We start from the raw sequence: 26,268 nt of genomic DNA on the forward strand, positions 1-26,268 counted from the left end.
ACAAAAAAGTGGGAGGAATTAATTCTTCAATTATGATGAGGGAGTGAGGCATCCGATCAAAAAAGCAAACCCGAAGAATAAAGGAAAGAAAAAAGAGACAGAATCCGACGAAGCCATTACGCTAACCAAAAGATGCAATAAAATGCTCAACGAAGACAGATTCATCATTCATCCAAAGAAATCATGGCTGAGCCTCACTTGCAAGAAGAAGAGTATATCGATGTTCTCACTAAAACCGGTGAAAAAACCGGCGTTTCCAAGTGCAGGCACGTCCCTCCCTTTCCTCTTCTACAATCTTTAAGGAATTTTCGTATTCATTTCTCGATTATCATTTTTCTGATGCTTCAAATTTTTTCATTTTTGTGAAAGAAAAAAAGAAGATTTTCTATAGTAAAAGTTATTGCATCTATCGCATTAGAAAAAAAATTGGGGAATTAATTTTAATGTATACTTGTTATTTGCAGTGTTTGCAAATTGGGTATCTTAAAACTTTTGTGAATAATTAAGCTGGTTCCTTGAAAATAGTAGTAGTGGTAGTCAATTTTTTATGGTTTTTTTTTTTTTTAAATTCTTTTTATGAACCAATAATTTTATAATGCCTTGGTACTCTGTGGAACTGGGAGTTGAAAGTTTTGAAGTGGAGAGTTTGCCTATGGTCCTTGAAGTTGGAACTGGGAATTGAAAAGTTGCAAGCTGGAGCTATGGAGGCACGTTTTCCATAAAAAAGAGTTTAGTTTTAGTAAATGATTGAATTGCACCTTGCTGGTTGTGAGTTTCGTCAAGATATGGTTATGTAACCATTATTAGTATACTTGCAAACCAGGGGCAAAGCCTGAGATGGGAAAGGAGTCATGCTTCGTAATAAAGCCAGAGACCTGAGTATGTGTATGATCTTGATTTCTGGTTCTCTTGTAAAATGCCAAAAGAGGCTGATCTTTATATTCCTAAGTAAAATATAAGTTGTGCATTGTATATGAATGACATGTATATCGCTTTAAACAATGACAGATGGTTATTCCTTTCATTTTATGAGATGGAGAATCACATCTGTTGTTCTTTTTTTCTTTTGTTTATTTTGTCTGGTCATATAATTAAATTTGCTGTCATGGTTTATCTTGTGAATGATTGCTTATGATTTCAGTCCAGAGATTTTCTAGAGGCCTGTAAATCGGTTCTGTCTGCCAATTATTCTCTATATTATTAGTTTCTCAGTATGTAAATTGTTGTGGTGTCCTTGCAAGGTAGATGTTCATCGAGATGGGGATTACCATCGAGCTGTCCACGTTTGGATATTTGCTGAAAGCACAGAAGAGTTGCTTCTCCAAAACCATGCAGACTGCAAGGACTCTTGGCCAGGGTTGTGGGATATCTCCAGTGCTGGCCATATATCTGCTAGTGATTCATCACTAATAACAGCACAGTAAGTGAATCTGACTTCATAAGTTTTTGGTGGTGCTTCTTTTCCAGGTTTCTATTGATGTTTTCAGTTACCTAGTGGCTCGAGCAATCTTATCAGGGTACATTATGAGCCAAGACTGACTGGTTGTAGTTCCTACTAAAACCAAGATGTTGAACATCGAGTGGTTTCAGAAATATGGCTGCCTAATTTTCACCTTCAAATGCACTCCATTGTAGTAATGTCCATGATTCATTAATGGAATGTGTATTCTTCGACCTGTATCCAATGTTTGAATCCTTTTAATTCTGAGTGGCGGCGCCATCTGCCTTGAGATTATCATTAGTTGCCTTTGAATTGTTATTACAGACTCCCTGATATGTTAAACCTTGAACACCAGATGGCCTTTGAAATGAGTAATGCAGTTTGACCTTGAAATCTTGAAGACATGACCTTCAATTTGACCAGATTTCCTACATTAGCATGACAAGTTATTGCTGAAATAAAATTTTAATTTTTTAAAAATTGTTCAACATTATAGCTGTTATTTTCCTTATGTTTCCAACAATAGCTCTCTGGAAAATGATCTTACTTTTCATTTCTTTTTAGTGACTATCAGCACAAGAATATTCTTTGGAGATCAGTATGTATTGATTTTTTACCTCAACTGGCCCAATTTTTCCATCTTTCCTTCATTTCTTACTTATTGATCATATAATTGTCCACACATTTATCCCTTTTTGATTGTTCTGATGTTAAAGTACAATGCTTGCAAAAAATCTTATGGATTCAGAAGGGAGCTTCATGAAGAACTGGGGGTGATCCTCCCAAAGGATGCATTTGAGTTGATCTTCGTTTTTCTTCAAGAATGGTTAGTTGATAATATCATCTTTCTCTGTTGGTGGAATTTACTTTTCTCCTTTCAATGTAACTGCTCTAATTGAATAGATGACTATGATCTTTGTTGGTAGTGTTGGCCAAATTTCGTTTGCTTTTGTTTTTGTTTTCTTTTACATTTTCCTAATAAAAAAGAAGAAGAAATCATGCTTTCCTTGCTTTTATGCTTTACTAGAACCATTGGTGAAGTGATTTCTGGTGCTGATCAAGTCTTTTTTTTAGCTCCATCAGGGCTCAATGTTTTCAATGAACAATTAGCATTTGTAATAAATTTGTTTGGAAATATATGGTTTTAATTTTCATTTAGGTTTATAGTTTTGAGTTTCTTTCCTTAGAGAAGAGCATTTTTCTATGTTTTTTTTCTAAGGTTTGTTGCACCCAGGTGATGCAATATGGAAGACCATCTGGACCTTCAGATTCCACTTAGGTCCCGCGTCACTTTCAATCTATAATTACCATTTTTGCGTTATCATTTTATGCTGTGTTTATTTTCTGGAATTTTTCTTTGATTGATGAATTTTTGACGTTACTGGGATGCTTAATTAAGTGATTTTGTGATGTTTTCAGTTTCACATTGACTTAACAACCGCTGTTTACATTTGGTTGTAGTGTTGTAAATGATGGCAAATTCATAAATAATGAATACAACGATGTATATCTAGTAACAACTGTAGATCCAATTCCTCTAGAGGCCTTGACACTTCAGGTATGGAAGTTAGTCATTATTATCAGCTGAATATTTGAACTTGTTCAGTGTTATTTCATAAGCATATACAAAATTCTGTATTATTTTTCAGCATCAAAGAACTTTCTCTTTCCTTTTAAAAAATCGAGAAATAACTAGTTAGAAGTTAGAGCTATCATTCTCAATTTTACTGATTTTGTTTTTTATGATTGTTTGATGAAGAATGAATTTATTTTCTGGCTATTCCAAAATTTTCTACATTAACGACAAAGTTGATCTACATGGACTATGTAGTGTAGGTATGCTTTATCATCTCAAGTTTAAACATGCTTGAATATACATATGGAATTCAACTCCAGATCTTAAGCCCTACTACATGGAACAGAAGACGATTCTCCAACTATTTCTTGTATTTCAATGCTGTTTCTATTTGTAACTTTTGTTATTTGATAGAAGATTTCTTGCTGATCTTAAGCGAGCACAGGAAGAAAGATGCCAGTGCCAGTGACAAATTACAGGAAACAAGTTGAACAAATCTCTTTTCTTTTTTTTTTTTTTCAAAATCTTCCAAAATATTTTGGACAGTGCAATTTAACTTTTGGTGCATTTTTTAAGTTGTTTTTTTTTCTTTGCCAATATTTTCTAAGTCAAATAAACAGGAAAACAATTTGGAAAGTACATACAATAACAAAACAAAAACAAAAACTGTCTTATATCCCATAACTCTGTGGTTGGCTGTATGAAACGCCAAAAAAGAGAATTATGTTAGGCTATAGTTTTGAATCATTTTAGGCCAACAATTAGGAAAGTACATAATTACATATAATTATTTTATGGTAACAATATTGCAATAGCATACAACATCTTGCACTAAGACAAAGGAGAAGTCTAGAAGTCTATTTGATCAATGCATTTGTTAGAAAATGCTATTATTTTATTTTATGGTTAGTTGTAGAAGCTAATAGGCTTGCACAAATTATCTTCAGTAGCCTATTTTAAATTAAATCGCCATAGCTCACAGGTCTCTGTTCTGTAGCCTGAGATTTTTTTCTTCAGAACTTCCATCCTTACCATGATTGTCCTCTATGAATTGGTTTTAATTCCAGAATTTTAAGGTTACTGGTGGTACCTGGTGCTTAATCTTTAATTCATTATACTTTTTTTGTACAACCATTTATGAAAGTCATGCATTGACTTGCAAAATATGTTCCAGCCTTCAGTTCATCTTGTTGTTATTTCTTATTAATAACAAGTTCCTTCCAGCTATAAAACTATCTGAAAATCTGAATGTTTCTTATTTGCTTTTGCTTGATATCAGGATAGTGAAGTCTCTGATGTAAAATATATTTCTTACGAGGAATATAGAAGTCACCTAGTTAAAGAAGATCCTGAGTATGTGCCTTACGATGTAAATGAACAGTATGGACTGCTTTTTTATATAACTACAAGAAGGTAGGCTAATTAACTATGGCCATAAAATCCAACAAAATAGTTGTCAAATTCATGTTATCTATTTGTGTTGTTAACATTTTACATATACTTGCCATAGGTACAAAGAGAAAACCTAGGCACGCAGTTTAGCACTACAAAAGCAACTTCATCGATATGCTTCTGCTTCTCTGACTGCAGAGGTTGTCAACTTTCCGCAACTTACTTATTAGTTTCTGCACTTTATTGGTTGTTATGACTTCTATCTGTGTTAAATATTTACCCTCAGGCTTTTATATAGTCCATTTACATTTAGAGATAGTTGATATGACCAGCAGGTGTCTCTATGCATACTATGGATAGTTGGATGACCTCAGAAGCAGGCTTACTTTGGTTGATTTTCATTTTATTGGTTTTTTTCTAGAGGGGGGGGGGGGGGGTGTGCTCTTTATTTTGTTTTGTGCTCTGTCATGAATCTTCCGAATATTTATTAACATAGAGTTAGATGTGATATAGGGAAGGATTAGTCTTATGATCATCTGTTCTTGCACCACCCATTTTGTCTGTTACCATATAAGATTTTTGCACGAGTCTGTCAACTCTTCTCTCACTTTTAAGTTTATTAAAGATCAATTGGTTTCTTCTGTTTTAAAAGCAAATCAGTGAAAAGTTGAACCTTGATAGATATTGAAGCTTATACTTATAAAGCAGGAAACAAAAGATCTGCATGTTACAGCCTTCCTTCTTGTTATTTTACATTATTTCATTCAAATATTTCGTTTTCTCTTTGTCCCTCTTCCTCAATATTACACTCAGACCTTTTCCAATTATGTGTTGGAATTTTCACTAAATCTATCCCTCATTGCAGTTGACAGGGCTTACCAATGCTGACAGAGAGGCTTTGGTATTACTTATTAAGGCTGCGATGGTTATGGATGAAATCTTATATCTGCCGGTTGTATTTATGCATATAAGTAGACAAAAAATCACTCATAAAAGTACACAGATGCACACAACAATGTGCTCTGATCTGATAGCATAGCCAATAGCTGTATGGGCTATCAGCGAGCGTATCATTGTTGGTTTCTTTTGATGTGAACATGAGGCAAAATGTGTAAAAAAGTAACATGGAATACATAGCCTAGTGCAGAATATTCACAAGAACACTCGAAAAGGCCATAGAACTTTTAATTGATTAAAGATTCATATTGAAAGCCATATAGTTGACTTGGTTTTTTACCAGACCAGTTCCAAAACAGGGAGACAAGTTCATAACAATGCTTTTCTAGTTCAGTATTACAATATAGGTGGTTTTGATTGATTTCTCTTAGAATGCTTCTGCACTAGTCTTTAAGGTACCTCATTCCCTCGTTGGTTCTCCTGGGAAAAATTGGTTTCAATTCAATGTATAAGGTGATTACAAGAAATTATTAGGTACATAGAAAGTAACTGCCAAAGGTTACAACTTTTCTTTCCAGAGTGGAAAAATAGAAACTTTATTTCTTTCACTAATTGCATGGTCTTGAATCTGTATTTGCTGAAAGAGCATCATTTAGTTGCTTTTAGAAAATATTCTGACACACATATTTTAAAATTTGAAATAGAAGTTTACATTGTCAATATTGAATTTTCAGCTGGTCATAATGTGGGAAAACACTTATTTACAGCTGGTTGTAATGTTGTAATCTATATATTTATTTTATATCTCTAGAATTAAATATTTGTATCCTTAGAATTAAGGACAAAAAATTAAGATAGATAATCCCTCAATTAGAGGATCAGCTTTAGGAAGATTTAGTTTCCTAGTTTACCCACTAGTTAGTTGTATATAAACCTAAGGTGCTTGTGTAATTCTTATTGAGCAGTTTTCAATATACATTCAGTTTTCCACAGTTTTATTTCTTAGTTTTTTCACATGGTATCAGAGCTTTAGGCTCTTCTTGGGGAGCAAATTTTTTCAGCCTTCATTGCTGAATTTTATTTTAGGCCTTCATAGTCAAATTTTGTTAAATCTTTCAATCTTATTTTTTCCTTTTTTGGTATTCATTGCCTAGAATCGTTTTTGGTTAAATCTTTACTATCAAGACTCACTTTAATTCTGAGAAAGATAACCATGATAAAGATTGCAAAATCTGTCATTACTACTAGAGTTGAGGAAGTGACAAATGGTAAAACCACTGGAGTACTATAGAAGTCTTGGGAACAAAGAAAGTTGGATAGAAAAGAGATTGAGAAATTAAGAAGCCTATTGAAAACTTTTGAAAAGCCTACTGGATTATGTTCTTTGGGCAACGTCTCCAGTTCAAGTAAAGCTTTTGGTTCTCATAGATTAGATATCTCGGTTAAGCTTATTACGAGTTCTTGGGTCATTGACTCAGGAGCCATAGATCATATGACACATTCCTCAATAGAAGTTTAGTACATATACCCTGTGTCCTAGTAATAAGAAAATTATTGTTACAGATGGTTCACTTACTACAGTGACAGGATTAGGAGATGTTCAAATTAATCCCTCGTTTGTTCCTGGATTGTCTACTAGTATGATATCTATACAAAAACTTACCGGAGACATGAATTGCAAAGTGATTTTTTATCCCTCTTATTGTGAATTTTAGGACCAAAGTTCGGGAAAAAAGATTAGACTTGCTAAGGAGAAGGATGGACTATACTATGTTGAGACATCAAACAACACAAGTAATATCAAGAATAGTTTGCCTTTGTCATTTCTTTACGAAAAATCTCCCAATAAAGACAAAATTTGGCTTTATCATTTTCATCTTGGACATCTTTCTTTTGGAACTTTGAAAAACATGTTTCCTTCTTTATTCAAAGGATTAAATGCTGAAGATTCATTGTAATGTTTATGAACTTGCAAAGCATAGACGTGTGTCTTTTCCAGTTAACAATAAAAAAAGTTCTACTCCTTTTTACTTGATTTGTAGTGACATATGGGGTCTCTTTACAGTTCCTAATATTTTTGATGCAAAGTGGTTTATTTCTTTCATAGATGATTGTACCAGGGTTTCTTGGATATTTTTACTTAAATCCAAATCAGATGTTAATAGTGTGTTTTTAAGCTTCCAAAGCATGATCCAAAATCAATTTGGAGTGAAAATCAAGAGATTTAGGTCAGATAATGCAAGAGACTATTTCAACCAGAGTTTATCTACCTATTTCCGAAAGGAAGGGATTATTCATGAGTCACCTTGTGTTAATACTCCACAGTAGAATGGAGTGGCAGAGAGGAAAAATAGCCATTTAACCCAAGCTTTACTTTTTCAAGCAAACGTACCCAAATCCTACTGGGAATAGCTGTTCTCACTGCCACACATATTATAAATAGGTTACCTTTAAGGGTTTTGGGATTTAAAACTCCTATAGAACTACTCTCACAATTCTATCCCAACTTTATTACCACAAACAACCTCACACTTAGGATATTTGGTTGTATATCATTTGTTCACGTTCACGGTCATAATAGGGGGAAGTTGGATCTTATGGCAATTAAGTGCATTTTTGTGGGGTATTCATCAACTAAGAAAAGGTATAAGTGTTATCATCCTCCTAGTAAAAAATTCTATATGTTTGTAGATGTCATTTTTGAAGAAAGTAAATTATTTTTTACTCAACCTTATCTTCAAGGGGAGACTTCATTCATAGAAGATAAGGATAAAGACTTCTTTTTGCTTGATTTGTCCTCTTCTTCAACATTTTCACCCATTAATTCTTCTGAGTCTAAACCTGTTTCTTCCAAGTCCAAGTCAAACGCTGAATTTGAGTTAGAACCCATTCCAAACACAGAAAATGTGACAAAGGATAATCTTGTTCTTGATTTCATGAAGGAATTACAAGTGTACTCAAGAAGGAAAGTTTTAGATCCCGAACCAGTGCAAGTCCAAGAACTTGATCCTAACTCTGGAAATGAGGTAACTACAGTCTTTGACTCTATTTCTCAAAATGAGCATGAATCTCCTAAAACTATGACTAGTGATTATGATTTGCCTATTGCCATTAGGAAAGGAACCAGAGAATGTACTAAGCATCCACCATACCCAATTTCTAATTTTGTGACATTTAAAAGTTTCTCATCATCCCACAAAAATTTCCAGGTGAGCCTAAACACTATTTCTATTCTAACTACATTATTTGAGGCATTATCTTGTGAGAAATGGAGGCCTTAGAGAAAAATAAGACATGGGAACTGGTAAAGTTGTCTAAAAGAAAAAATCTAGTTGGGCGTAAATGGGTTTTTACTGTAAAATACAAGGCGGATGGTACTATTGAAAGGTGTAAAGCCAGGTTGGTGGCTAAGGGTTACACTCAAACTTATGGAGTGGATTATCAGTAAACTTTTGCTCCAGTTGCCAAGATAAATACAATTAAGATTTTGTTATCATTGGTTGCAAATTACAATTGGCAGCTTCAACAATTTGATGTAAAGAATGCTTTTTTACATGGTGATTTGGAATAAGAAATATATATGAAGGTTCCATCGGGATTTAGAGGTCATCTAGAAGCAAACAAAGTATGCAAGCTAAAAAAGGCTTTATATGGCCTTAAACAGTCTCCTAGGGCTTGGTTTGGGAGATTTATCAAAGTGATGCTAGTAATGGGATATAAGCAGAGTCAAGGGGATCACACATTGTTTATCAAGCACTCTGATTCAGGAAAAGTTATAATTCTATTAGTGTATGTTGATGATATAATTGTAATCGGAGATGATGACAAAGAGAGAAAATCTCAAAAACAGTGTTTGGCAAAAAAATTTGAGATAAAGAGCAAGGGAGATTGAAGTACTTCCTAGGAATTGAAGTAGCTCACTCACGATATGGTATTTTCATCTCATAACAGAAATATGTGATAGATCTTTTGAAGGAAACTGGGAAGCTCACATGTAAACCTGTAAATACCCCTATAGATCCTAACCATAAACTTGGAGAAGCTAATAAAGATGCTGCTGTAGATAGAGAGATGTACCAGAGATTAGTTGGAAGACTCATTTATCCTTCACATACTAGATTTGATATAGCATATGTTATGAGTGTGATAAGTCAATTTATGCATAGTCCTAAAGAAGTACACCTACAGGTTGTCTACCGTGTATTGCACTATTTGAAGGCCAATCCTGGGAGAGTTATCCTATTCAAAAGAAATTCAGGGCTGGTTTTAGAGGCATATATAGATGCGGCTTATGCAGGTTTAGTAACTGATAAAGGATCCACTTCAGGCTACTGCACTTTCCTAAGTGGTAATCTTGTGATTTTGAGGAGTAAAAAACAGAATGTGCTGGCAAGAGATCAAGTGTTGAAGCACAGTTCAAAGCAATGGCTCAAGGAATTTGTGAACTACTATGGTTAAAGATTATCCTAGAATACTTGAAGATCAAGTGGGATGGACCAATGGGACTCTACTGTGATAACAAGTCTACAATAATCATTGCACACAATCCTGTGCAACATGACAGAACAAAACACAATAAAGTAGACTGGTATTTCATAAAGGAGAAACTATATAGTGGGTTGATTTGTACACCATATGTATCAACCAAGGGTTAACTTGCAAATGTGTTGACTAAAGGTCTCAGCAGTGCAACATTTCAAGAAATTATTTCCAAGCTAGGAATGGAAAACACCTATTCACTAACTTGAGGGGGAGTCTGGGAAAACATTTATTTACAGCTGGTTGTAATATTGTAATCTATATATTTATATTTGTATTTCTAGAATTAAGTATTTGTATCTCTAAAATTAAGGACAGAAAATTAGAATAGACAATCGCTCAATTAAAGAATCAGTTTTAGGAAGATTTAGTTTCCTAGTTTACCCATTAGTTAGTTGTCTATAAACCTAAGATGCTTGTATAATGAGCAGTTTTTCAATATACGTTCAGTTTTCCACATAGTTTTATATCTTAGTTTTTCCACACATAAATTAACTCAATATTTTTATAGAACCTTGTGCTATGAATTGTTTCTTAGTCTGGAATATCGCACTACAATTCTGGTGTTTTAAATGTTTTGTCCAGTTTTACGCCATTCTATTGTCCTGAAGCACTTAAATCTTTAGTTCACTTGGCATGAAAAGTATTAGATGATATGATGCAAAATTTTGCAGTCGTAAGTAAATGCTTAATTTTGTTGGCATGGGACCACATGCTGATATTGCATTTGTTTTTTTCCACCTCAAATAATCAGGTTTGGTACAGCAATCCAGTTCTAAGAGAATGGTTAAAGGAGCATGCTGATGTCTCACAATTGGACAGCCCGAAATGGATGTATTATTTAATTAATAAGAGTCCATGGTAAGGCTTTCTATGTGATGCCTTCTTTATCCACAGGTCCTGCCTTGATGAAAACAAGGCATTTTTATCGGCTGCAGATTCAGCGATAAAGCTGCTTCCTGAAGCCACAAAGCCAATTACCGGGTGGAAGGGTCTAGAGTACAGAGCTGTGTTTCCGAAGCTAAAACCTCCCGGTGCAAACTTCTACCCTCCAGACATGGACAAAATGGTACTACATGAAATTCATCATACGTTGCAAAGAAGAATGGTTTATGGATTATTTATGTGATGCAGCACATCTGCCAAAGAGAGTAACCATCCTTTATTATTACTTTAACATATGGACAGAAGCTGACAAATTTCATTTGTATCATAGGAATTTAATTTATGGAAAAGAAGTCTAAAACTGGACCGGCAACAAGATGCAATGAGCTTTTTCACTGTTATTAAAGGGCACAGTCAAGTAAATTGGGACTCTTCTCTTCACAATTATATATTTGATGACACAAATCATTCAGCAGGGTCTACTCATGATCTATATAGCATTCCTTATTCCCAAGAGTATCATTCTTTCCTGACAAGAGCTTCTGAACTGTTGCATAAAGCTGGTGACTTGGTCAGTTCTCCTAGGTATGGTTGTGACAGTTTTTTCTTCTGATGGCTTATTTATTAGTCAGAAGTTGAAAGCTTATGCCACCCACTAATATCTTTTTACTTGTTCTTGGTATGTATAGTTTGAAGAGATTGCTCCATAGAAAGGCCGATGCCTTCCTTTCTAATGACTATTATGACTCTGATGTAGCTTGGATGGAATTGGTTAGTAGTTTCTAGATTTCTTTCTCTTTCTCTCCCCTCAGGTTTTCTAATCTTTTACATTAATAAATTGTAAGAAAACATATTTATCATGGTATAATTTTAAAAAGATACCCATAAAATTAGTTCCAAATGTATGACTGCCTATGACGCAATTTGCTCAAGAAGTACTTATCTTGATAAGGGGATAATTCTACTATATATATATCTAAGAGTGGGAACAAATGTCACCCTCATTAGATATCTGAATTAGAGAATACGTATAGGAGGATGAAGACCTCCTCAAGTTAGGCCAATTTTGAAATTTTGAATCACTCCCTAAACAATTTTTTCTTAGTCCCAATTCAGTAGCCACCAGTTCTTTGGTGCAAATACAACTTTTTTTTTCTTGCTTTTAGTTCAACTATTTCTTTTTTCTTTTTTTTAAGTTTAAAAATATTAGTTACATCTTGGTTTCAATGTCAATGCGCTTAATTTGACATTTGTTTCAATTCATATTCAAGTGAACTCACTGGCTTTTCTTTACCTCCCTGTTTCATTTTCCTGGTTTAGGATTCTGAGCTGGATGTCACCATTGGTCCATATGAAACGTATGAAGATGCATTGTTTGGGTACAAGGTAACGAAATTCATATCAAACACATGTTTATTTCCTCTACTTCAATCATTTTTATTCAGTGTAAGATTGAGATGATAATTAGTTTGAGCCAAGTAAGAATGCATTGTGATGATTTTGAAATATTTACAATGTGCCTCTTTCTTTTTTAATAATAGCATCAAAACTGGCTTATCTTAAACTTGAACTGTTTAATTGTTTAGATTTTGGTTAACAGGTAGTGTACTTTTGTAAATGAGTGCATGAAAGGTTCAAACTGCTTCTACAAGCAAATAAGTTTTGCTGAAAAATGGAAAATTTTAGTAATAGCTTCCATGGTCACAAATTAGTCATTTACTATTTCACTGCATAACTTTGGATCAGAAGCAATCTATGTTTCCTTAAGTTTGCTTTTAAATGATACATAAGACTGATGCATACTATGGAACATTTATGCCAAGGCAAAAATGATGTGTGAGGTTTAATTAGGTATTCATGTTTTTATAATTTTGATATTGAAGAAATCTCTAGAATAAACTATTTTATTCTTCTATTTTTTTCTTATTACAATGCTACAATTGCATGAAAATATATAGGCTAAAGACTGAATACTCTCAGCCTTAAAACACAAGATTTTCATGTATTAAAACAGCTAATCAAAGGAGTAATTTACTCTCTACACATAATAGGAAAATATCTAATGGATTTGGTATAATTACCCAAATCTCTCCTTATTCTAAAAATAAGAGACTTAACTAAAATAGACAAAGTCAACTAATCAAGTAATAATGAAAATTAGATTTTCACACTCCCTCTCAAGCTCGGTGGTAGATGGCAATCATGCCCAGCTTGGATTTCAGATTTTCGAAGTTGTTTCGAAAGAGAGCCTTAGTGAGTATGTTTGCAGTTTGGAGGCATGTGGGAGTATAAACTAATCTAACAATTCCTTCCTGTATCTTCTCTTTGATAAAGATGTAGTTTGGAGGCTCCAGTAATCTAACATGCAGTTTGGAGGCATATGGAAGGTTCTTTAGGTTGCTAACTTCTTCCACATAGACTCTAGTAAGAATAATGTCATCCACATAGACAATAAGAATGGCTATTTTTCCTTCAGGTGAATGTTTGACAATCATGGTGTGATCGATCTGGCATTGTGAAAAACCGTACTTCTTTACCACTTTTGTTAGTTTATCAAACAATGCACTTGGGGATTGTTTGAGACCTTATAAAGACTTTTGAAGCTTACATACCTTGCTAGAATTGTCCTGATTTTTGAATCCTGGAGAGATTTTTATGTAAACTTCTTCTTCTAGGTCGCCATTAAGAAATACATTTTTGACATCTAGTTGGAGTGACCAATCTAGATTTGCTGCCAATGATAATAACACCCGGATTGAATTAAGTTTAGCAACTGGTGTAAATGTCTCCTCATAGTCAACACCATAAAATTGAGTAAATCTCTTTGCAACAAGGCGAGCTTTGAATCTGTTAATGCTTCCATCTACATTGTGCTTGACAGTAAAAGTCCATTTGCACCCAACTGGATTTTTCCCTTTGGATAATTCTGAAATGTCCCATGTTTTGTTCTTTTCTAGGGCCTTTATTTCTTCTAAAATAGCCATCTTCTATTTTGGTTGCATGAGTGCTTTATGAATATTATTGGAAATTTGCATATTGTTTGGTGTTGTAAAAAACGCCTAATAACTGGGTGATAAACCTTAATAAGAAATCACATTACAGATTGTGTGTTGAGTACATGATCTCACATCTTTCCTTAGAGTAATCGGTTGATCAAGATCATCAAAAGATTCAATTGAATCAGATTCAGTAAGAGTGTTACTTGTGTTGGTTTCAAGTATCTCTGGGATCGGTTCAGATTCTTGGTTTTGCTTTGAAGGTGTACATTCTCCTAGTTCTTTTTAAGTTTTATGTCTTCTTGAATAGACAATATATTCTTTGTTTGTTTTCCCTTGTGTGAACTTCAGGCTTGAAGGATCTGGTTGGATGTTTTGGACGTAAAAGGGAGTTTTAAAAGTGTTTGGTGGTTCGATAATAAGATCTTCCCAAAGCTAATATTCTCGTATGATTAGATTCTCCCCTTAAATGGCTGTTTTGAAAAAGTAAGGTTAATTTTCAAAAAAGATAACATTCATGGAATGGTAGAATTTTTTTGTTACTGGTGAGTAATATTTGTATCCTTTTTTATTCGAGGAGTATCTGAGAAATATGCATTTGATGGATTTGGGATTTAATTTGCTTTGGTTTTGTTGGTTGGTAAGGACAAATGCAATGCATCCAAACACTTTAATGGGAATAGACAAGATGATTCAAAGGTGAGGATAGGAACCAAAAAGCGATTGGTAAGGGCTTTGAAATTTTAGGACTCAAGAAGGCATTTTGTTTATAAGATATGTAACGGTAAGAACAACCTCACCCCAAAAATGCTTAGGTACATGGCAACCATCATGAGGGATCTTGCAACTTTCAACAAATGTTGATTCTTTCTTTTAGCAATGCTATTATGCTGAGGAGTGTAGACATATGAGCTTTGATGAATTATACCATGCTTCATTAGATATGATTCAAGAATTGAATTGTAGTATTCTCTCCCATTGTCGGTGCTCAACACTTGGATTTTGATTTTGAATTGAGTTTGGATCATATTGTTGAAGTTTTGGAATAGCTGGCCCATTTTTTATTTTTCCTTTATAAGGAATAATCAAGTAACCCTAGTGTGATCATCAATAAACGTGACAAACCATTTGGAGCCAGTAATGTTATTTACTCTAGAGGGAACCCGAATGTCACTATGTATCATTGAAAAAGATTGGATGATTTGTAAAGCTGATTAAGATCTGTGGTATGAGTATGTTTAGATAGTTGGCAGACTTCACATTGAAAGTTGTTAGGGTTTTGATTGAATAATAAGGGAAACAACCTTTTGAGGTGCACAAAATTTGGATGACCTAACCGATAATGCCACAACATGATAGTACCATCTTTATTATTGCTGGAGGATGAAGCCACACAAGAGGTCTTTTGACATTGTCTTTCAGAATCATTAGCTCTTAGGATATAGAGTCCTGCATACATCTTAGTATTGCCAATCATCTTCCCCAAGTCCAAATTCTTATATTCACATATATTTGGAAGAAATTTAGTAACAAACTTAAGGTCTCTTGTAAGTTTGCTTATAGACAGTAGATTGCAACTTAAATTTGGGACAAATAGAACATAATTAAGTGCTATCTCTTTGGAAATAATAATAGAACCTGTACCGGTTACTTTTGAAAGTGACCTATCAGCAATTTGAATTGTAAAGTTTTCATGACATGGGTTGTATTTACTAAATACAGATTCATCCCCAATCATATGGTCTAAAGCTCCTGAATCCACAATCCATGAATTTGATTTCTTTAGTTTTACATTCGAGGTACTTAGAAAATTACCTTCTTGTGCTAAAGAACCTATTCGAATAAGAGTGGTAATGTTCTGCAGTGATTGAGAAACGCTAGCTCCGGGATTAAAGGTAACCTCCGACGCTGAGCTCTCCTTTTTGCTGGCCATGTTGGACTCTGAGTGAAAATTTTCAAAGGTTCAGATTGTGCTCCGATATCATGAAGAAATCTCTAGAATAAAACTATTTTATTGTTCTATATTTTTCTCATTACAATGCTAGAATTGCATGAAAATATATAGGCTAAAGACTAAATATTCTCAACCTTAAAACCCAATATTTTCATGCATTAAAACAACTAATTAAATTAGTAATTTACTCTTTACACATAATAGGAAAATATCTAATGGATTTGGTATAATTAAACAAATCACTTATTATTATAAAAAGACTTAAACTAAAATAGATAAAGTCAACTAATCAAGTAATAATGAAGATTAGATTTCCACACTTTTTCTTTCTTTCTGTTTTTTTAAAGAAAAATATTTTTCTGAATAGTGGGATTCGACTAAGATTTTTGCTAGTCAAGTTAGCTAGCCTTTTTTTTTTCCTTTCAATTATCTTCTCTCATTTGCTAGCACAAGTTACTTTTCTTCAGTAAGATTTCAACTTATGAATAGATTTCACATATAAATCTTTACCTTGGGTTATGAAGTCATTAAAACTTTTCAATGGTTCAGCATTTGTGTTTTTATAATGAAAGGATGATGCCTGAAAAGTTCACTATATCATCTCGAAGAGTGTGAAATGAAAAATAGGCTTGCAGTTGGTTTAGACTTTAGAACACCAAGAAAATAAAAATGAGAAAGTGATAGAGATCTGGCTTGTTGACAATTTTGCATCTAGAGTGTAGTGTAATCACTTCCTAATTTAAGATAATATTTAGTGAAATAGATAGAAATAAAATGATAAGTAGCATGACATTTTGGTGAGTGGTATTGCAGGTTCATTAAGAGCTATGGGTTCCTGTTCCTTATAAGTTGTATAGAAAAACAAAATCTTGTCGATAGTGAACCGGTTCTAAAATGGCGTGGTATGATCTATGGAGAAACTAAGAGTGGTATCTATGAAAAAACTGAGAGTATTTAAAAAAGCTTGTCTATTGAATTATACAAACACCATAGGTTTAAATATAGCTAACTGGAAGGTAAATTTAGAAACTAAATATTCCTAAATCTGATCCTTATAATTAAGGGATTGTCTATCGTGATATTCTATCCTTAATTTTAGAGATACAGATTTTCAATTTTAGGGATACAAATATATACAAATTACAATCAGCTATGCAGATTACAACCTGCTGTAACTAAATGTTTTCTCACACTCCCCCACAAGCTGGTGAATAGGTGTTTTCTATTCCCAGCTTGGAAATAATTTCCTGAAATGTTGCACTACTGAGACTTTTAGTCAACAAATTTGCAAGTTGACCTTTGGTTGATACATACGCGGTGCAAATCAACCCACTGTCTAGTTTTTCCTTTGTGAAGTGCTAGTCTATTTCAACGTGTTTTGGTCTGTCATGTTGCACGAGATTGTGTGCAATGCTTATTGCAGACTTGTTATCACTATAAAGTCTCATTTGTCCATCCCATTTGATCTTTAAGTCCTTTAGGATAATTTTTAACCATAGTAGTTTATAAATTCCTTGAGCTATTGTTTTAAACTCTGCTTCAGCACTTGATCTTGTCATCACATTCTGTTTTTTACTCCTACAAGTTACAAGATTACCACCTAGGAAAGTGTAGTAGCTTGAGGAAGATCTTCTATCGGTTACCGAACCTACATAATTGGCATCTGTATATGCCTGTAGTACCAGCCCCAATTTCTTTTGAATAAGATACCTCTCCCAAGATTAGCCTTCAAATAGTGTAGTATACGGTAGACAGCCTGTATGTGCACTTTTTTAGGATTATGCATAAATTGACTTATTACACTCACAATATATGCTATGTCAGGTCAAATATGTGAGAGATAAATAAGTCTTCCAACTAATCTCTGGTATATTTCCCTATCTACAGCAGTATCTTCATTAGTTTTTCCAACTTTATGATTAGGATCTATAGGGGTACTTGTAGGCTTACATGCGAGCCCCACTTTCCTTCAAAAGATCCATCACATATTTCTGTTATGAGGTAAAAATACCATACCGTGAGTGAGCTACTTCAATTCTTATGAGGTACTTCAATCTCCCTAGCTCTTTTATCTCAAATTCTCTGGCCAAACACTATTTTAGAGATTCTCTCTTTTTCATTATCTCCAGTTACAACTATATTACTAACATATACTACTAGAACTGTAACTTTCCCTGAATCCGAGTACTTGATATATACTGTGTGATCCCTTTGACTTTGCTTATATTCCATTGCTAGCATCACTTTGGCAAATCTCCCAAACTAGGCCCTAGGAGACTATTTAAGGCCATATAAAGCCTTTTTAAGCTTGCATACTTAGTTTGCTTCTAGATGACTTCTAAATCCTAGTGGAACTTTCTTATATATTTCTTCTTTCAAATCACCATGTAAAAAGGCATTCTTTTTACATCATTGCTAAAGCTGCCAGTTGTAATTTACAGTTAAGGATAACAAAATACTAACTATATTCATCTTGGCAACTAAAGCAAAAGTTTGCTGATAATCCATTCCATAAGTTTGAGTGTAGCCTTTAGCCACTAACCTGCATTCTTTCAACTGTACCATCTGCCTTGTATTTTACAATGAAAACTCATTTACATCCAACTGAATTTTTTCATGTAGGCAACTCTACCAGTTCCCATGTCTTATTTTTCTCTAAGGCCTCCCTTTCTATTTCACAGCCTACCTTCATTTCTCATTAGATAATACCTCAGATAATGTAGTTGGAATAGAAATAGTGTTTAGACTCATAAGAAAATTTTTGTAGGATGGTGAGAATTTTTCAAATGACACAAAATTACAGATCGGTATAGTGGATGTTTATTATATTCTCTGGTTCCTTTCCTAATGGCAATAGGCAGATCATAATCACTAGTTTTAGGAGATTCATGCTCATTTTGAGAAATAGAGTCAGATATTGTAATTACTTCATTTTCAGAGTTAGGATTAGGTTCTTAGACTTGCACCGGTTCAATAGCTGGAACTTTCCTTCTTGAGTACACTTGTAATTCTTTCATAGAATCAAGAATAGCATTATTCTTAGTCACAGCTTCTATGTTTGGAATGGGTTCAGACTTAGATTCAGTGTTTGACTTGGACTTAAAAGAAACGGGTTTAGATTTAGAAGAATTAATGGGTGAAACTGTTTTGGAAGAGGAGGACAAGTCAAGTAAAAAGAAGTCTTTATCTTTATCTTCCATAAATGATGTCTCCTTGAAGATAAAGTTGAGTAAAAAATAATTTACTTTCTTCAAAAGTGACATCTGCAGACATATAAATTTTTTGGTTGAAGGATGATAGTACTTATACATTTTCTGAGTTGATGAATACCACACAAAGATACACTTAATTGCTCTTAGATCCAACTTCCTCCTATTATGACTGTGAACATGAACAAATGATGTACAACTAAATACCCTAGGTGTGAGGTTGTTTGTGGTATTAAATTTAAGATGGAATTGTGAGAGTAGTTCCATAGGAGTTTTAAATCCTAAAACCCTTGAAGGTAACCTATTTATCATGTGTGTGGCAGTGAGAATAGCTTCCCTTCAGTAGGATTTGGGTTCATTTGCTTGAAAAAAGAAAGCTCGGGTTGTGGCTAGTAAATGACTATTTTTCCTTTCTGTCACTCTATTCTACGTGGAGTATTAACACAAGATGACTCATGAATAATCCTTTCTTTTTGAAAATAGGTAGATAAAGTCTGGTTGAAATAGTCTACTGCATTATCAGACATAAATCTCTTGATTCTCACTCTAAATTGATTTTGGATCAAGTTTTGGAAACCTAAAAACACACTATTCATATCTAATTTGGATTTAAGTAAAAAAACCCAAGAGACCCTAGTACAATCATCTATGAATGAAATAAACCATCTTGCACTAGAAATATTAGGAATTGTAGAGGGGCACCAAATGTTACTATGAATCAAGTAAATAGGAGTAGAACTTCTTTTATTACTAACTGAAAAAGACACACGTCTATGCTTTGCAAGTTTACAACATCACAATGAAAATTTTCGACATTTAATCTTTTGAACAAAGAAGGAAACATGTTTCTCAAAGTTCCAAAAGAAAGATGTCCAAGACGAAAATGATAAAGCTAGATTTTGTCTCTATTGGTAGATTTTTCATAAAGAAATGACAAAGATAAATTATTCTTGATATTACTTGTTTGATGCCTCACTATAGTATAGTCCATCCTTTTCCTTAGCAAGTCCAATCCTCTTCCCGGAACTCTAGTCTTGAAATTCACAATAGGAGGGGATAAAAAGTCACTTTGCAATTCATGTCTCTGGTAAGTTTTTGTATAGATATCAGATTAGTAGACAATCCAGAAACATGAAGAACATTTTAAAGAACAAACGAGTGCTTAATTTGAACATCTCCTAATCTTGACATTGTAGTAAGTGAACCATCAGCAATAACAATTTTCTTATTACTAGGACATAGGGTATATATACTAAACTTTTGTGAAGAATGTGTCATATGGTTTGTGGCTCCTAAGTCAATGACCCAAGAACTCGTAATAGGCTTCTTAATTTCTCAATCTCTTCTCTGTCCAACTTTCTTTGTTCCTGAGACTTCTGTAGTATTCCAATACTAGAGACCTTACCTAAAGAACATACCCCAGTAGGCTTTTCAAGAGTTTTCAATAGGCTTTTTAATTTCTCAATCTCTTCTCTATCCAAATTTCTTTGTTCTCGAGATTTCTGTAGTACTCCAATGGTTTTATCAGTTGTCACTTCTTCAAATCGGGTAGTAGTGGTAGATTCTGTAATCTTTGACATGGTTATATTTCTTATAACTGAAATGAGTTTTGATAGTAAAAGTTTAACCATAGACGATTCTAGGCAATGAAGGCCAAAGAAGGAAAAAATAAGATCGAAAGATTTAACAAGATTTGTCTATGAAGGCCTTAGAATTCAGCAATGAAGGCTGAAAATTTTCTTCCTAAGAAGAGCCTCAAGCTCTAATATCATGTGGAGAAACTGAGAGTGGTATCTGTGAAAAAACTGAGAGTATATAGAAAAGCTTGTCTATTGAATTATACAAACACTATAGGTTTAAATACAACTAATTAGAGGGTAAACTATGAAACTAAGTATTCCTAAATCTGATCCCTATAATTAAGGGATTATCTATCCTGATAGTCTGTCCTTAATTCTAGAGATATAAATTCTCAATGTTAGGGATACAAATATATACAGATTACAATTAGCTACACAGATTACAACCTGCTGTAACTAAATGTTTTCCCACATGATCAATAAAACATGATTCATGATGTAATCTTTTCCTTTTGTGGCCGGAATTCATATTGTTATCTATGTATTATCATCCTATATGTTAGAAGTTTTGCTGGCATATTTGTTTAATTAAAAAGTTTAATATTGTTTGGTTGAAAATCAATTTGTGACCTGGTGTAATTGTGTTACAAATGTATGAGTTTCCTTGGATTTAATGTATAGCTCATTAGATGCACTGACTTGCTTAGGCTACATTTGAATCATTTATTGGAGTGCGGGATGACAAAGCAACTGCTCAACTTAAATTGTTTAGTGATAACTTGCTGGTAGGTAATGTCATTCATAGCCAAAGTTGTTCTGGTCACTTGCTTGTTTCTGACAAAATATTCAATGTTTTTGGTTTTGGAAGACAACCTTCCTATGGACAATGCATAAAAATCAAAGGATATCATTGCTGCCCCAATTCGTATTGTCCAGCTTCTTTTTGATGCAGGGGTAAGTTGTAGGGGACATTGAGAAAAGTCTTTCATGATAATCATATGCTTTGTGGCATCAATGCAAATGTTCACACACACAAAAATGCTCATATGGATGCATTTTGAAACTGAGATTTTAGGGACTGCATGTTGTATGAATTCTTTGTTCAAAGTTTTGTTGCTATAGATATTGATTCATGGTTTAGATCCTTCTCTTTCCCCAACCCCTTTAATCTTAACATTTCAATTTGTAGATTTTATCTGCAGTTGACATAGCGATTGCTTAGACATAAGTGCTATAAGAGAGTAAATGAAGCACCAGATGTAATTGGACATACTTAAGTGTGTTTGTGTATATATATAAATATTCTATGTAGGTTCATTAACAAATTTAATGACTCAAAAGTGGATGCAAGGAATGAGATTGGAAAGAATGAAATGCAACAAGAAAATCATCCCTGAAATTTTACTTTTCTGGACAAATTTCTGATCCAGAATGAGTTGAAAAAAATTACTGATGCTGTCTACTAGTGCTACTGAGCGGTCCTGGCAGCAGAGTTGCTATGTTGTTTTTGAATAGATAATCCTTATGTTAATTTTACTTTTCATTCCATAGCATGGAATTTATGGCTTGGAAAAATCACTTGTTTGTATTTTTTTTTCTTAATTAGTGTCATTTTCATCTAGAGCATCCATTCTTATATAAGCAATAATTTATCTCAGATAAATATTTGGTTAACATATTTGTATTTTACATCAGGATGTGAAGGGTCCTCAGACTATTGCTTTCAATCTACCAAATGATGAACGTATAGTAAATGATCGAGGAACAGCAATGGTTATCCTGAAGAATGTTTCTGAAGCAAAGTACAATTTTTTCCTTAAAGTTTCTATGATCCTTGTTTAAGTTGCTCCAATGTGCTAATCTGCTGTTGCCTACATTTCCATAATTCTTTATCATTGTTAGATTTTTCCATCTTAACCAGGTTCAAACAGATTCTTCAGCCCGTAGCTGATGCATGTATTGCAATGGAACAACATGATCTCGTAGACTTTGAGTCTTTCTTCACTTATGCAATCTGCCATGAGTGCTGCCACGGCATTGGGCCTCATACCATAACTCTTCCCGATGGCCAAAAGTCTACCATTAGATTGGTTAGTTATAATGTTGCCTTTTTGTTTATGTTTTATTTTATCTGTTTCTAAAATGTGTATCTCTAGCAACTTCATTACATAGGCAAAAAAATTCTAGCTATTTAATCATATCAATCAGACCAGTTATTGCTAAATTTCAACCATCCAGCTTACTCTAGCTAGTAGATCCATTTATATGAGCATACTTTGTATTCCACTTACCATTGGGATGACAATGGTTAGAAAATACTAAGTTAACGACCAAGGTTAGATATTTTCTAAATACCAATAATGTCTACATACCTTAAGCTTCTTTATGTTAATACTATTGGCTTCGAGAAACATTTGGGTAAATATAACAGAAGGTTTTATGTAAATGAAGGTTCATATGATATTAGAAAATGGGGAAAAAAAAAGAAGGAAAGTAGTATAATCGCAACATACAGGTGTCTGGAATATTTGTGATTGAAGAGCAGCTCCAATGGATTTTAGGTTCAGTTATTTTGTATGGTTTTCTTATTTATTCAGGAGTCAGGAATAGGGTTACAAGCCTTCTAACCATCCATACTTTTTACTGAGATTTCCAAACTTTAAACTTAATTATTGGAATTGGAATTGGATTTCGGAAATACTCTGGCTCTCTCTCCTCTCCTTTTTCTCTCTTCCATCTCCATTCTCTCTCTTTGTGGTGCATCAATCTGTCTATTGACTTTGCCCTTTGAAGTTTTCGCTTTGGAGTTTCTGCAAGTTATTTTCATTAACATAAATGTTATATTCTAATTATTTATGGTGTACAATGGTTTCTCTTTTACTGTTTCTTACAGGAGCTGCAAGATTTACACTCGGCTTTGGAAGAAGCAAAAGCTGACATCGTAGGTCTTTGGGCACTGAAATTCTTAATCTGAAAGGTTGGTAACTAAGTCACGTTTTAATATTTTCATTTTGATGATATCATTGTTTGTGACTACCAAAGCATAGATGATACTTGCATGTTAGCTGATGCAGTTGGCAATTTCCTTTTTTCTTTCTTCAAGTGCTTAATCTTTTGGATTAGGATTTTAGTTCTTTGATGCAATTTACTAGTATCTTCAACCTCATAATTTTTGCTGGTTTTTTTTTTTTTCAAGAATAAGCAATTCAAAATTTTCAACTGCTACCAAACACTTCAAATTTATAATCTACCCAACAGCTAACCCCCTTCCAAAAAGAAAGTTTTTCAAGTTGACTCAAGATTGGAAGCTACGCTTAAAGATTAGAGGCCATAGATTGTGGAATTCTCAAATTTGTATGGTCCTATAAGGATTAGTTTGAGGTTTCTTGAAAGTCAGCCAAAAGGTTCTTTAGTATTAGCTAATGAAGTAGCTGCTTTGAGTAAGACTTAACATATTTATTCATAAGTCTAACAATTCATTGAGACAAACAAAACTGTATCCCCTGTGCAGCCCACGAATATTCTTTTTAACTAAAAATCTTTGGTTCAATTTCATTACACCCCATAAAGTTTTAATTGCAGCAATGTCTCAAATTTAAAAACAGAATTGGATCCCTGCTGCCTCCACAAATTTTGACATGCAAAGTTGAAAGAATGTTTACACATCACTCAGCCATTCAATTATATTTTTTATTTTTTTATTATGTTGAACTATCCTTAAGCAATAGGGCATAACTGCGAAAAGAATTTTGAAAATTCATTGTCATTGTCCCAATCACCCTATGAAACCATGGTCTGCTTCAACATCACAACAGCATGTCTGTACTTTCTGTAATAACAGATCTTAACATAAGTAGTCACGGGTGTTTTCATCAAGCTTAAGTCTCAAACTCGCAATAGGGGACACAGGGAATCAAACCTTCTAACTTGAACCTTGTATTGTCATAAAGGAATCTGGAAGGGAAGACTGTGTATGTAATCCATATTGTATGAATAATAAGTTACAGACTTGTGCGATAGCTGTCTTTCTATGTGAACATTTTGTACTTTATGGAAACTGATATTATATAGAAGGCTTATCCATAGTCTCTCCCTCTGTCTGTTTTGACATTTTGGGGCAGCATTTACTTCCAAATACTTTGGATAAGTCCATGTATGTTTCATTCCTTGTGGGATGCTTTTGCTCAGTACGATTTGGCTTAAAGGAAGCCCATGGGTAAGCAAACTATTCACTGTCCATTGGCAAAATGTTTTTGTTACAGTTACTGACCATTCTAGATTTACTGAATAATGTTCAGAAAAGGACAGGCATTACAATTTAACTGGTTTTTGGAAAAGGAAGCCTTTATTCAGCATCCCGATGGGACATTTTCTGTTAATTTTGACAAGGTAAAGCATGTGCAGATTTTCTCTTAAATAAATTTGTTTAACCAAAACACTTCCACCTAAAATGTTGTTTTCCTTTCAAAGGTTGAAGAAGCAGTTGAAAGCTTGAGTAGGACAATACTTACTATACAGGCAAAGGGTGACAAAGAAGGTGCAAGTTTACTTCTACAGAAATACTGCATAATGACACAGCCATTGAAAGTTGCATTGCAAAAGTTGGAAAGCATTCATGTATGTCCTGCAACATTCTACGCTACATTTATTGATAAATACTAGCAACTGGATGACAACTAATTTAGTGCAAAAATTAAGGCTATGTGAGAATATTTTTAGGGAGAAAAGGGGATAGATGTGTTCTCTAGATGCACATGTGTTTGCAAAAAATTGATACTAAGCCTACCTTACTAGTGCCTTAACCCTAATTGGTATAAGAGATGGAAAATGGAAAAAGAAAAGTGAAGGACATAACTTGAGATCTTGAGATACTACCAATGTGGTATCATTGTATGTTAAAATAGATGATATAAAAGCAGCATTTACCCTGATTCTGTAATACTTACAGTGATCCTTTCTCTTTCTCCTGAATAGTTCTGTAAACAGGAAGCAGCATCTACATGCCCACATCATACCCTCTAGGGCTTTGCTCTTAAATTTAGCTGGTCACCTTTTAACCAAAATCTTTAATTGCTATATAAAAGGTGAAATATTGCAGTAAAATTGATGCCAATTGCGTTCTAACCTCATCTTATCCAGCATATTATGCTTATAATGCCTCATCTAAAAATTTGCCTCAGGTGCCAATGTTTCTGTAGGTTCATATGTGCAATTGGAAAGAACCTATATTTTGTAATATAAGTAGTAAAATTTGGAAGGTTGATGATGTCGCTTAAATGATTCTGTTTGGTTGGTGAAATAAAATTAACTTGACAATCTGTCTTCCAATGAATGATTATGATAGAAATATTGGATGGAACTTGGAAGGGCCTATTTCTAGTATTTTGCTAATATTCCTTTGCTTCCGCATATCTTTTAGGTGCCCGTGGATATAGCTCCTACATTTCCTCTAGCCAAAGCTTTGTTGGAATGAAGATTGCTATCATGTACTTTACCATGACCAGAAATAGCCTTGCTGCTTATGATTAAGATTACAATCACAACATAATGCTTTTGAGCAATAGCCTCTTTGCTAGATTAAACAAATTGTTGAAATATTGGGTGAATCATCCCTTTCATAAAACATAGTTTCTTATCACTTGTTTTAGTGTTGCGATAAGTTTGATGAAGTTCCTTGTTCAAACGTTCAGGAAACATATGTGAATAATGAGGCGCCATTATTAAAGAGTGAATAAATTCGTCTCTTCTCAAATCCTTAACCGTACTGAAATTCCTGTAGTTTCTCATATCAATCAGGGA

The 26,268-nt window shown here is 33.8% G+C and overlaps 1 pseudogene across 1 annotated transcript; it reads left to right on the top strand.

Moving 5' to 3' along the window:
• On the top strand, positions 1-26,107 carry LOC111274365 (nudix hydrolase 3-like; annotated as a pseudogene). Its single transcript, XR_016334303.1, has 21 exons — positions 1-270; positions 1,242-1,420; positions 2,190-2,267; positions 2,903-2,999; positions 4,297-4,430; positions 4,528-4,609; positions 5,275-5,361; positions 10,600-10,706; positions 10,743-10,914; positions 11,062-11,315; positions 11,420-11,501; positions 12,051-12,116; positions 21,177-21,251; positions 21,325-21,423; positions 22,165-22,271; positions 22,391-22,559; positions 23,363-23,446; positions 24,591-24,685; positions 24,768-24,858; positions 24,940-25,086; positions 25,889-26,107. The product of XR_016334303.1 is annotated as a nudix hydrolase 3-like (transcript).
• The last annotated feature ends 161 nt before the right edge of the window (positions 26,108-26,268 follow it).

This window comes from Durio zibethinus, chromosome 26 (genome assembly GCF_047325235.1).
Source record: "Durio zibethinus cultivar Kanyao isolate XHJ-2024 chromosome 26, ASM4732523v1, whole genome shotgun sequence".
Taxonomy (NCBI): Eukaryota; Viridiplantae; Streptophyta; class Magnoliopsida; order Malvales; family Malvaceae; genus Durio; species Durio zibethinus.